General features: G+C 35.7%; 1 protein-coding gene and 1 non-coding gene across 4 annotated transcripts in view; one reads left to right on the forward strand and one right to left on the reverse strand.

Moving 5' to 3' along the window:
• Positions 1 to 12,076, reverse strand: part of zfpm1 (zinc finger protein, FOG family member 1) — a 270,631-nt gene that overhangs the window by 143,953 nt on the left and 114,602 nt on the right. The gene's annotated exons all lie outside the window — the stretch shown is intronic.
• On the forward strand, positions 7,142 to 7,249 carry LOC120536134. Its single transcript, XR_005635040.1, has one exon. It is a non-coding gene; the product is annotated as a U6 spliceosomal RNA (small nuclear RNA).

Genomic DNA, 12,076 nt, shown 5'->3' on the forward strand with positions numbered 1-12,076 from the left:
AGTGAAAGGGTCTGGAGAAGCCATGGAGAACATTATGCTGCCTGTAACATCATTCAGCATGAGCAGTTTGGTGGTGGGTTAATGATTGTCTGGGGAGGCATATCCATGGAGGGTCACACAGACTGCTACAGGCTTGACAAAGGCACCTTGGTTGCCATTAGGTATCAGGATGAAATCCTTGAACCCATTGTCAGACCCTATGCTGGTACAGTGGCTCCTGGTGCACAACAGTTCCTGGCCTCATGTGGTGAGAATATGCATGCAGTTCCTGGAGGATGAAGGAATTGATACCATTGACTGGCCACCACACTTTCCTGACCTAAATCCAATAGAACACCTCTGGGACATTATGTTTTGGTCCATCCAATGCCACCAGGTGGCACCTCAGACTGTCCAGGAGCTCAGTGATGCCCTGGTCCAGATCTGGGAGGAGATCCCCCACAACACCATCTGTCATCTCATTAGAAGCATGCACCGATGTTGTCAGGCATGTATACAAGAACACAGGGACCATACAAAGTACTGCGTACAATTTTGAGTTGCTGCAATTAAATTTTGGCAAAATGGACTAGCCTGCCACATAATTTTTTTAATCTCTGATTTTTGGGGCGTCTTTGAATTCAGGGCTCTGTAGGTTGATCATTTTCATTTCCATCAAACGATGTGGCATCCTTTCATTCCTAACACATTACCCAGTCTATATCAGTATAGATATCCAGGAGGATTTCTTTTCCCCATTGAGATCCGATGTGTTTTCAAAGTGTTCCTTTAATTTTTTTTGATCAGTTTATATATATATATATATATATATATATATATATATATATATATATATATATATATTCATTGTGCCCATTCTAACTAGAAATGGTACCCAAGCTGCACTAATTCAATTTTACTTTAAACATAACTTTGACTTTATCAACACTATAAAAGGAAATTGGCTTCAACTCTTAAATCTGCAAGCCTTTAATACCTTACAGATGAAGAGATGATGACAAACACTACACTCTTCACTTGATTTCAGTGTCTTTTCTGCCCATGCATACTGTATAAAACAGTTAGGCACTGGCTGCAAATGTGTCTTGAGGCTCATTTCCTAATAGTATGGAGAAAATGGATAATCAATTTACCATTTTACTAGGCTCAAAATTATGTTTGCTCTGTTGAATATCAAGGGAGTGTTCCAATGGATTTGCCTAGAAGGCAAACAGTTCTAAAGATGTTCAACATGCAAATAATGACAGTTACATTTAATAAAGAAAAAAATACAAACACTGAGTGCAAGCTTTGTTTAGGAAGATGGGCTTCTCAGTTTTATCTTGAAGACAGAAGAAAAGATCACATTGGCACACTAGCATGCAACGGTAGGCAAACATTTAATCAAGACCAACACTTACAGTAAAAAAAAGAGCTGAATCACAGTTAAGATTGAACAAAAATTTTAATTTAAGTAAGAATAATCCCAAATAATCCCTACGTTTACACTCCACCATTAATTATTAAAAAAATGGTTACTAGTTAAAATGGGACACATCCTGCAAATCAAATGAATCACAGCATTTCTAGATCCTTTTTGTTCAATGTATGAAGTGGTTTATATTCAAAGTTGGAGCACAAATACAAAAGACTTATAATATTGCTAAGGGCTGCCAGTGCCACATGGGTTGGACAGGCATCCCGACCAGAAAAGAGCATGGTTCCTTACTGGACGGGAGACTCCGAGCAGATAGATGGGCATTCCAAGAAAGAAAGGAGCCAGACCCAGAATGGATGGACAGATAGCCCATCAGTTGTAAAAGATGCTGCATGCAGGGGATATGTTATTCCCCCACGACATGAGATGGCAGCAGCCCTAGATATCGGTGCCCATTTGGGAACCACTAGGGAATGTCGAAAATTGTAGTCCAGTGACTCAGCCCTGCTGGAGACCAATGGTACCGCACGGAGGCGCTCTTGGGTAATGCACTCCCCAATTTATGGGACTTCCATATGACCTGGAAATACATCGGGCACTGGCCTTGGCATTGGAAGTACTCCCGGTTCCTTAATAAAAGGGACTGCACTCCCTTATCTAGGCGAGTTAGAGCTGGGAGGCCAGACAGCAACTCTTGACTGGAGGAGTGCAGTACAGTGGTGAAAGGAGAGGAAAATTGAGTTGTGAGGAAATTGTGAGAGAGATTACTTGAACCTGTGCCTTTGTGCTACTTTTGAGGTATTTTGGTTAATAAACCACTTTTTATTTGAACCCGGGGCTCTTTGTGTGATCGTGTTGGGGATCTGGGGCTTGCTGGCTGCCTTGGTTCCATTACAGGACGTATTGAATACTACTAAATAAAGTCAAACCCGGCCTTCACTGTGTACATGTATGAAAAGCAATCCTTGTTCAAAAACAAAAAGATGCACTGTAAATTTCAAAATAATGTTAAAACATCTAGAGTGTTCCTGGCTAAAATATTAAGAGATCAGAAGTCTAAATAAGCACTAATACATGATAGTAAAATGAGCAGAGACAACTCACTATGTAGTGTAACAATGCACATCTATTCCAGCTGAGATGGTACTATTGTCATTCACTTAAACTTTGGCAAATAAAAAGTGGCAGAAACTCATTATCAATGAATCCTTTTCATCCTCGACATGGACCTAACTTTCAATAATGTTTTAATCTATGGATTCCCTACCTTACTTGTAAGACACTACCTGGCCACTCACTTTCTTTCAACCAATGATTTATTCCTAAATGTAATTTTATTTATTTACGTAGGCAGTGCATTTACATCACTACCAGAAAACCCTGAAATACATAACAATGTGTATTTTACATTTATTAGCGGTGTAGCTTTTAGTGTATATGAGCCCAACCCCTTTATCTGTTTGTTTTTTCTTAATTTTAATTCACATGTTTATTGAGATTTGCTGCCTTAATTGGTTCTAAATAGTTTAAGCAGACAATTAGCACTGAGCAGCAGCAGAAGCAAATAACATGTAAGATAATTCACTGTCATTTATGCTCCTACGTGCTCACAATTAAGTGGCTGGTTTAAAAAAAAATCTGAATTACAGGAACCAATTCTATTATAAATCTGACATTGTGTATAAACCCACATTTAAAATAACAAATCAATTTTCTTCTAAATTTATGAAGAAGGCACAGGATTAGAAAAGCAATTTATTTAATTATGGTCAACTTAAAGGCAGTTAAGGAAACCTGGATTAAGAAATGAGTCTACAAAATCTAGTAAGAAATGCACAAAGAATAAACATGTTAAGTGTGATTTGCACCAGACCTCATTCAAAACAATGACAACAATGGCAACATAATGGTGCACCTGTTACTGATGCTTTCTCATAGCTTCAAAAACCTGGGTTCCAATGCCAGGTCACTTGCCTTTTTCAGAGTGAAGTTTGCATTTTCTCTCTGTTAAAACCCTGATGACAACAAACAGAAAGTTGTGACCAGAAAATGAACTCATTAAGAAATTGACAAAATAGAAATTGAGTCAAAAAATAGATATGGGACAAAAGACCCGTGAGAGCAAAAAGTGACAAAAGAAGAAGTTAAAAACCCTAACCAAAATAATATTCACAGTACGTTGCCAAACAGCTTAAAAACACTAAATTGTTGTTTGTAAGAATCTTTGGTTTCCATCAACATCAACAAGAAAGACAGAGGATTTCACAATGACATGCAATGCACCGATGTCTGGGAATGGTAGCTCTCAGATAGACTTGAGAATGACATCTAATACACAAATGTCTAGGACTAGGCACAGAAGCTCAAGTGACAATGACCCTCAACATACAAGTAAATCCACCAAAGAATGTCTGAAAAGAAAGAAAGAAATTGAATGTTCTGGCCAATTCCAAGAACCTCAAGATACTGAAGGTGGATTTAAAACTGATTGTGCACACAAGATGCCCCCAACATCACACAGCTGAATAAATTCTGCTAAGAGGAGTAGGAAAAACCTTTTTCCAGCAGACTGTCAGAGACCGATAGACAATTACAGAAACACTTACTTGAGGGACTAATACTATTTCAGCCAATAGTTCTTAAAATGTCTAAATGTATGAATGGAATATTAAGTCTTAGATCAGTAAATGAATATTTACATACAGTATATGGACACTGGTTGTTTGGCATGTACTATTTAAGGAAGCAGTTAACTGAGGACCTGTAAGCAGTGGAATAACTAGTACATTGGGGAAAAAAATGGGAAAAATATTGAGGGTTGTCCCATATAACATTAAGGAAAATAAAAATATAAAGACTTCAAGGAAACAGAAAACAATAAAATGTTGATATATTTCATTGAATATAGCATCTTTGCACATCAAATATTTAATTTTTGTGTAAGAGATGACACTGTAAATGCATTATCCCAGAAACATGAGTAGGCCACTTAAAATTACAATACTAGGCAAAATATTTGAAGGCTATTTATTTATTAAAAATTGTATGGACATTTAATGCAAAGTGATTTAAAACTAATCCTGCATGAAATTTTTATTGAACAGGAACCTCAGGAAAAACAGATCCTTTATTTTATTTTATTCCGTTTTAATCAATGTGTATGGTAAAATTAATGACAGAAAGCATACAGTGAATTGTATTATATCAGGTCAATTTATTATTTTCTATGTTTCACAAGGTATGATTTGCAATTTATAAAAATGATACTGTGATATCACACAAATAAACAAGAAAATCTTTGTTAATCACATTCTCAAGTGAATGTTCTCAACTGATAACTTGAATATTACAATCAAAACTAGAAAGTTATTCTCACACATGCTAGTCATATAGGAAAACTAATTATGCAATCAACTCAGATAAGTTTTTCTTTCTAGATTTCGTTTTGGCAAATTCCTTGACAAGACTTTATGTTTATTTATTTATTTTTTTGAATTGCCCAGCTTGATAGACTCATTTGCGACACAGCTAATCTCAAATAGATTTTTTATTTAATCAGTCTCGGTTTACTGACAGATCTTTCAGCTTCTGCTACTGTTACAGGAAAAACAAAATACATGCAGTATAAATTTCAGGCAAGCTTGAAGCAGGCCCAAATATACAAACAAAAGTTACGTTACCTTACATAAATAATTTCAATTATTAGAAGCAATAATGTACATACTAACAATCTTACCCATAGATCCGCCTTATTCTGAGCTTTGTTGCCATCCGTAACCAATAAACATGCCTCCACCTTATTCAGAACTTTAATTGTTGCCTTCCAACACTACTGAACCACAATAGAAATGATGCATCAAAATTTCTATCAGGTGACAAATTTCTATCATTGTACTGCCCACACCTAGTATAACCAATGACAGCTTCTGTTAGAACAGAAGCTGTCACTGGTCTAATAGTGTATGCTTCCAAATCACAGGTCGCAACCCTGACCACACATGCTTGGATTGGTAAACTAAAAACTTTTTAAATTTTGGAAAATAAAAAGTAAGGTGGTTATGGCTTAGGGGACCCATGGGGTTTCCCATTCATTCCATGTGGTTGCTTTGCCACTGCCTGGAAGGCATCTACTTCTCAAACTACAGGCTAATGCATTTGCTCTCTTGTGCACTTCTTTTTCTATCCTGGTTAGATCTAGCTTGCCCTCTTTTTTTGAGATAGTAGAGGACACCTTTGCCAAAAAAGTAAAGATTTCGTACAATCTGTTGCATGGAATACCTTCAATTTTGCAAAACAACAATAGACTGATGAGCTTCTTTAGCAAGCAGTTTCATTTTGGCCATGTTTGACCACAGAACTGAACTTTAGGTTACTAATTTGCAGCCAGGAAAGACAATTTACGTATTATTGAACAGTAAATCAGGTTCCAACAATATGTATTTAAACACTGATTAAATAAGAATAAGTTAAGAGAATTTAAGCTAAGAGAATTTACCATTAGGATACTGGAGAAATGGGTAATTAAAACAGGACTTTGCAGTATTATATAAATCATAAATTATAAATCAGTTGCAGCAATTTCAAATATTTGTAATATCTTCATTATATTTGCAAATTTTTAAATATTTGTAGGTTTTACTAGTGTGTATCATATATGTGTATTTACTGTGTATACCTGTGTATATTCAGCAGTTCCATCATATCATCAAGAGAATCAAATTAATGTGTATTATTTTATATCTTGAACCACAAAAATGAAAATATCTTTCATTTACTGTAACTTGCTCAATATAATTTCATTAATATTTAATCATGTAGCATTACAGTTTAGCCAGTATAAGCGACACATTTTCACGGGTGGAAAAGTTCCAAAATGGCTATTGTTTCATGTGCTTTTAATCGCCTTTTCTATGACTGGTTAAACAAGTGCAGTTCAAGTTGACAAAAAGTGTTGTCCCAGAACAGAGTAAAAATTCCCAAAAGCCTTGGATAAACCTACTGTATATATAATACAATATTTCCATGTGGTGCAGTATCACCAATTTCTAGCCTAAATGGAGGTGTAAAACATATTAATCAAACCATAAGTCAATACATCTTCTGATAACAAGCCATGATCCATATACATCAAAAACAAATACACAGTGTAGAAATCAACTACAACTAATACACAAAAAGAAGTTCTGTATCTACAAAAACATTTCAAGGAATAAAACTTCCTGCAATTAAGAGAAGTAAACATCTTTGTAAAAAGATACATCATGTTCTCTCTTTATTTTGAAAAATGCCTCTATTGCTGGTCATTTACGCTATTTTGAGAAGCCATCAGTACGTAGAAGATTGTGATCATAGAACATTTATGATCATTTTAGAATGAATACTGTCCTAACCTAGAGACTTTCAGCCTTTGTATCATTTTCAAGTTATTAGGCAAAGAAGGATGGGTGTTTGTGTGTGCAAGATCAGTTCTTGTGGGAGACCAGTTTAGTGCCAAGCAGTCAAGATGGGAAGATGTATATGCTATTGCTTCCTGATATTTGCCTTGCTTCAGAGGTAAGCTTCTAAGTGTGCAGTTTAAAAATTTGAGGTGCCGGATGTTTGGCCTAAAACCATAAACAAAATGTCTGCCTCTAAAGCCAATATGCTGTGTTTTTGTATTATTTGAGGGAAATGTCATAGAAGCAAATTTGATACTGTTAATAAAATTAGAATTTGATTTGAATTGTGTTTGCTTCGGCAACACATATGCTAACATTGGAGCGATACAGAGAAGATTAGCATGGCCCCTGGCGCAAGGATGACACGCAAATTCGTGAAGCGTTCCAATTTTTTAGGGCGGCACGGTGGCGCAGTGGTAGCGCTGCTGCCTCGCAGTTAGGAGACCCGGGTTCGCTTGCGTGGAGTTTGCATGTTCTCCCCGTGTCTGCGTGGGTTTCCTCCGGGCGCTCCGGTTTCCTCCCACAATCCAAAGACATGCAGGTTAAGTGGATTGGTGATTCTAAATTGGCCCTAAAGTGTGTGCTGGGTGTGTTTGTGTGTGCCCTGCGATGGGTTGGCACCCTGCCCAGGATTGGTTCCTGCCTTGTGCCCTGTGTTGGCTGGGATTGGCTCCAGCAGACCCCCGTGACCCTGTATTCGGATTCAGCGGGTTAGAAAATGGATGGATGGATGGATGGATGATTTGAATTTATATATTGATACTGTCTTTTTCTATCTGACCTATGACCATTAAACCAGAGAATTCAGTTGCATGTTTTGAAATGAAGAGAACTATGAATACTGTCAGGGTAGCACAGTGACATAGAAGTAAGTGTGGACACCTCATAATTCTAGCATCTTGGATTCAAATCCCATGATCAGTCAAAATCTGTGTGGAGTTTGCACATTAATCCCATATCCACATGACTCTTCTTCAGGGGTTCTGTTTTCTTCTACCAAATGCACAAAGACAAGCAAGTTAGATTAATAGGGGACTCTTGGCCCTACTCTTGGGAATTGTGGATGTGTGCATGGATGAGGCCTTCAATGGATTTTGACTCCACCCAGGGTTAGTAACTATCTTGCTTCTAATGGAACCCTTAATTGGATTAAGAAGGTTTGGGAATAGCATGCTATGAATGGTGTCAGAGGAGTTCTTTATATGAAGAAACTATTCTTATAACAAATTTATGCAACGTACTATATCATGTAGCACAGAAATAATAAACACAAAGGGCAAGAAAAATAAATGAGTTATTAGTTAAACAGAATGTACTATTATCATTTGTCATTGTTACTCATATGTAATAATGGTCATAAAGTAGAGGCTGAATCATAGACCAGAAAAAAAGTGGCTTGCATTTGGTAAGTGCCTTTGATTTAAGCCATCGAGAAAATGCAAAGTACATACAGAAATTTTCAGAATTTCACCTTTCTGCTCACCAGTAAGCACCGCTCTAAGGTATCCTTATCATCACAAGCTACAGTGTGTGAGCCTTAATAAGAAAATGTGTATGTTGAATTTCTGGCCAGTGACCACACAAATGTGAGCCTTCAAGTGTAGGACTAATGCAGAGATGGCACACTGATGTTGATCTCTTAAAAATATCAGTCATTGAAAAATATACTGAAAAGTCTGTATGGAATGCAGAATATACACACACCACTTTACTTAACATACAGTAAGTATTTATGTATTGTCAGGTCTTTAAAAATTGAATAGTTGGTCAGACCTCGTCCCTATGTGCTATGCTGCTAAAAATTATTTCATTAATTTCAATTTTACATGTGACACATATTAGAAGTAATGATAATGTAAAGCCAATATATTTTAGTGCAAAATATTCTATTCAGTTGTATTTATTAGAAACTCATGATTTAAATAAAAAAGAAAAATACATCTACAAATGAGCACACACACACACAGAGAGAGTTTATTTTGCACAAGGGTAAAACAATATTTCAGGGAAAATTATAGTTTTAATGTTACACAATACTAACCATAAATTGGGTAATGTACTCAAATTATTCAGTGGCAGAAAAAAAAATCTGGAAAATTGTGTACCTATTCCAAATTGTTCTGAATGTCAAAGTGCCATCAATTTAAATAAGTAATTGTGAGGGTCGGGTTTAGAAACAAATACAAACACAATTTTTCAGTTTTTCCCAATACTGTAAAGAAGAAAGATAACTTTAATTTTTAAAAAGATGTCATAGGCATGCTGCTCCTTAAATGTCAGAAAAGAATATAATTGATATTTCCTGAAACTAATGAAAAGAAAACTAGCCTTGAAATTGTTGTGAGCCTTCCATATCTAGAATTTTGGGAAATAAGCATGTTAGAAGAAAGAGTCCTTATATTTTATATTTTTACTTCTCTTAAACTGAGAGGAAACAAGACTAAATAATATTTGAATAATCATAATTGTTCATTCTCTGTGATCCTTTTGACCGTTTTTTCTCTTTGTTATAGCTATTCTGTTTCCGACAAACTTCATAAAGTCCATATCCTTTTTCAAGTCACAAACAAAACATTTATACTTGACCTCAAGAAATTATTAAGCTTTCGAATTTCTGAACATTTTGTAGCAATTTAAGAAAGTTCACAACATAAACTGTGATTTCTAATCAGAACAGTTCACATGAATTGCTTGAAAAATTTAAAATTGGAATTAAGCCTAAAAAGGAATTTATTGAAGTGCCGCACACCTCCCTACTTCTTTTTGTAGTCTATATATTAGGTATAAATATCACTAAATATTCCTTAATGACCTTTCTTCATTAAGTATAGGTTTGATGAAAATGCCTTATAATTTTTTTTCAGAGATATTTTACATGGGAAAATGTGACATATATTTGTATTAATTCTGTGTTTTCATAAGTAATATTAATGTGGTTTTCCCCTATGCATGAAAACAAGAACATAAAAGAAACATTCTCCCATCCATATAAAGCCTATAAGCTATTTAGAATAAAATGTTTTTGGGGAACACTACACCCCTCAATTCATATTATGGTGCTGGCGTGTTAGATTCATTTAAATACTTAAACTCTGTAACTAACTAATTAATACTCTCATCACATGAGACTAGCTGTCCTGCTGTGGCAGAGTAAGGAATGAGTTAAACAGACTTCTTTTCTCACTTAAAAAAAAAAAAAATTGATGTGACTGGGAGCGTCATTCCTCTCGGATTGCTGGGAGCCTTGTGCGGTTATCATCTCATGCAGGCACCCTCAGCTGGTCTGATCTGTCTATTCTTCATTAAGCAAATACGCCAAAATGGAAATGAAAACATAATAGCTATTTGATTTCCAGCGAGATATTTTGCATATTGGTTCGGCGCTGATAGTGGAATTTCATCAACTCTTTTTTTTTTTTTTCTTCATGCTTTAAAAACTGAATTATTGAGCTTGGCTTTGCTGGATTTCTTTACATCGCCATATAAGTTCTCCAGATAGACTACTTAAACGATTAAATATTCCCCCCTCCCTTTTTTGATAACATGGAAGAATTTTAAAGAATTCACAGTGATTTAGGTTGACTATGTTAATCAGAGATAGGGGACAGAAAATTAACTCCTTAATGAGCAGAAGTTGTCTGCTTGATAACAGCAGGCTTTTTCTGGGAGGGAGGGAAAGAAAGTCTTTGATTTCTTTTATCAGAATGTGGCAGAAAAATGAGTCTGCTCAACCTCAAAAGACAGGTGGAAGTGAGTTTATGGTAATAGCATGGCTGTTTTAAGAATGCCAGGAAGAGTGCAGCAAATTAAATAAAAGTGTTGAAAAATTCTAATCCTTCCTACTAGAGACACTGGTAACAGTTATCACTGGCAGGAACAATTTTGATAGAAACAAACACCCATTAAAATTACTGCATTGGGATTTATTAATTCCACCTGAGAATTTACAAATTAGGATATTCTTACTTTCTATTCTGAGCTTCCGTGCAGGAGTTATTTTTTATTTTTCTTGTGGGAAAATATGTTTCATGTTTAACAACTCACATAACTAATGTTTCTAATATTCTATCAGTTACCTTTTTATTTCACAACCTAGTTACTTTTTATCAAGATCAACAGACAAACAAGAATAAGAAATTAAATCATCGCCGTGCAGAAAATACTTGGGAGAGTTGACAAAAATATTAGTATCAACAGTGAAGCATTATGCCACATTAAAAACCCAAACAGACCCTATTCACAATCTGAAAAATATGCATTTTAGATGAACTCCTACGAATTTGCTTCACTCATTTTCCCTACCTGTTTGGTGTGCAGTACTACCTTCAAATAGACTAGTTCTTAAAGAGTAAACAACAAACAGCAGATAGAGAAAATGAGAAAAAAGACTTGAACAGACCAAATATTAAGGGACATAAAATAGTACTGGAAAATATCACTGAAATCATTGGGCAGTTTTTAATAATGTGGGAAATTTTAAGACAGAGTCTAAAAATTCTGAAAACAATTATAAGTGACCACAATCTTAGAAATCTTTCAGGGCCCATATTTGTCATGTATCTCAGAATTACTCCAAGGAATTGCGATAGAAATCAAACTAGTCTAAGAATTTGTCTTACTTCAGAGTAGTACATGATAATCATTTACAAAGCATCCTACTCTTACCCCCAGCTAAGAATAAGAGTTTGTGTTTGAGAACAAATGACATCATGATTTTCTGGTAGCCGGAGCCGCAAAGTGGGGGCTCATGATGACTTTTGTAGCTTCCCTTGAAAGCCTGATGACGCATTGTACTTTTCTGATACTAACTCTACATCTGCACCACAAAGATAAATATAATAGTAAAAGAAGAACAAGGAAAACATAAGGTAGGATATTGCACTAAGCTGCATGTAATTGATGCCACTTAGGAACAGCATCAAGAATAATACTGTAATGAGCGCAGATATTGAAAGACAGAGACACACACACACTGAATTAAAGCCCAGTAATGGGTGTGTTTAACAATAATGAATGATCCATAGCCATACTTTCAAAAGAAGCACCTTTCCACTGTTATGGCCACAGGAATCACCTTGTAAAATAACAGCTATTGCAATCAGCCAACGTTATTTTTGTGCTGTTGCTGAAGTCACATTCACTCTTTCAGTGTGCGCAATGTCACCATCATATTTTCTGTGAGGATCAATTTACATAATGTCCTGGAAGTGTCTGTCTGCTT

Source organism: Polypterus senegalus, chromosome 9 (genome assembly GCF_016835505.1).
Source record: "Polypterus senegalus isolate Bchr_013 chromosome 9, ASM1683550v1, whole genome shotgun sequence".
NCBI classification, from domain to species: Eukaryota; Metazoa; Chordata; class Cladistia; order Polypteriformes; family Polypteridae; genus Polypterus; species Polypterus senegalus.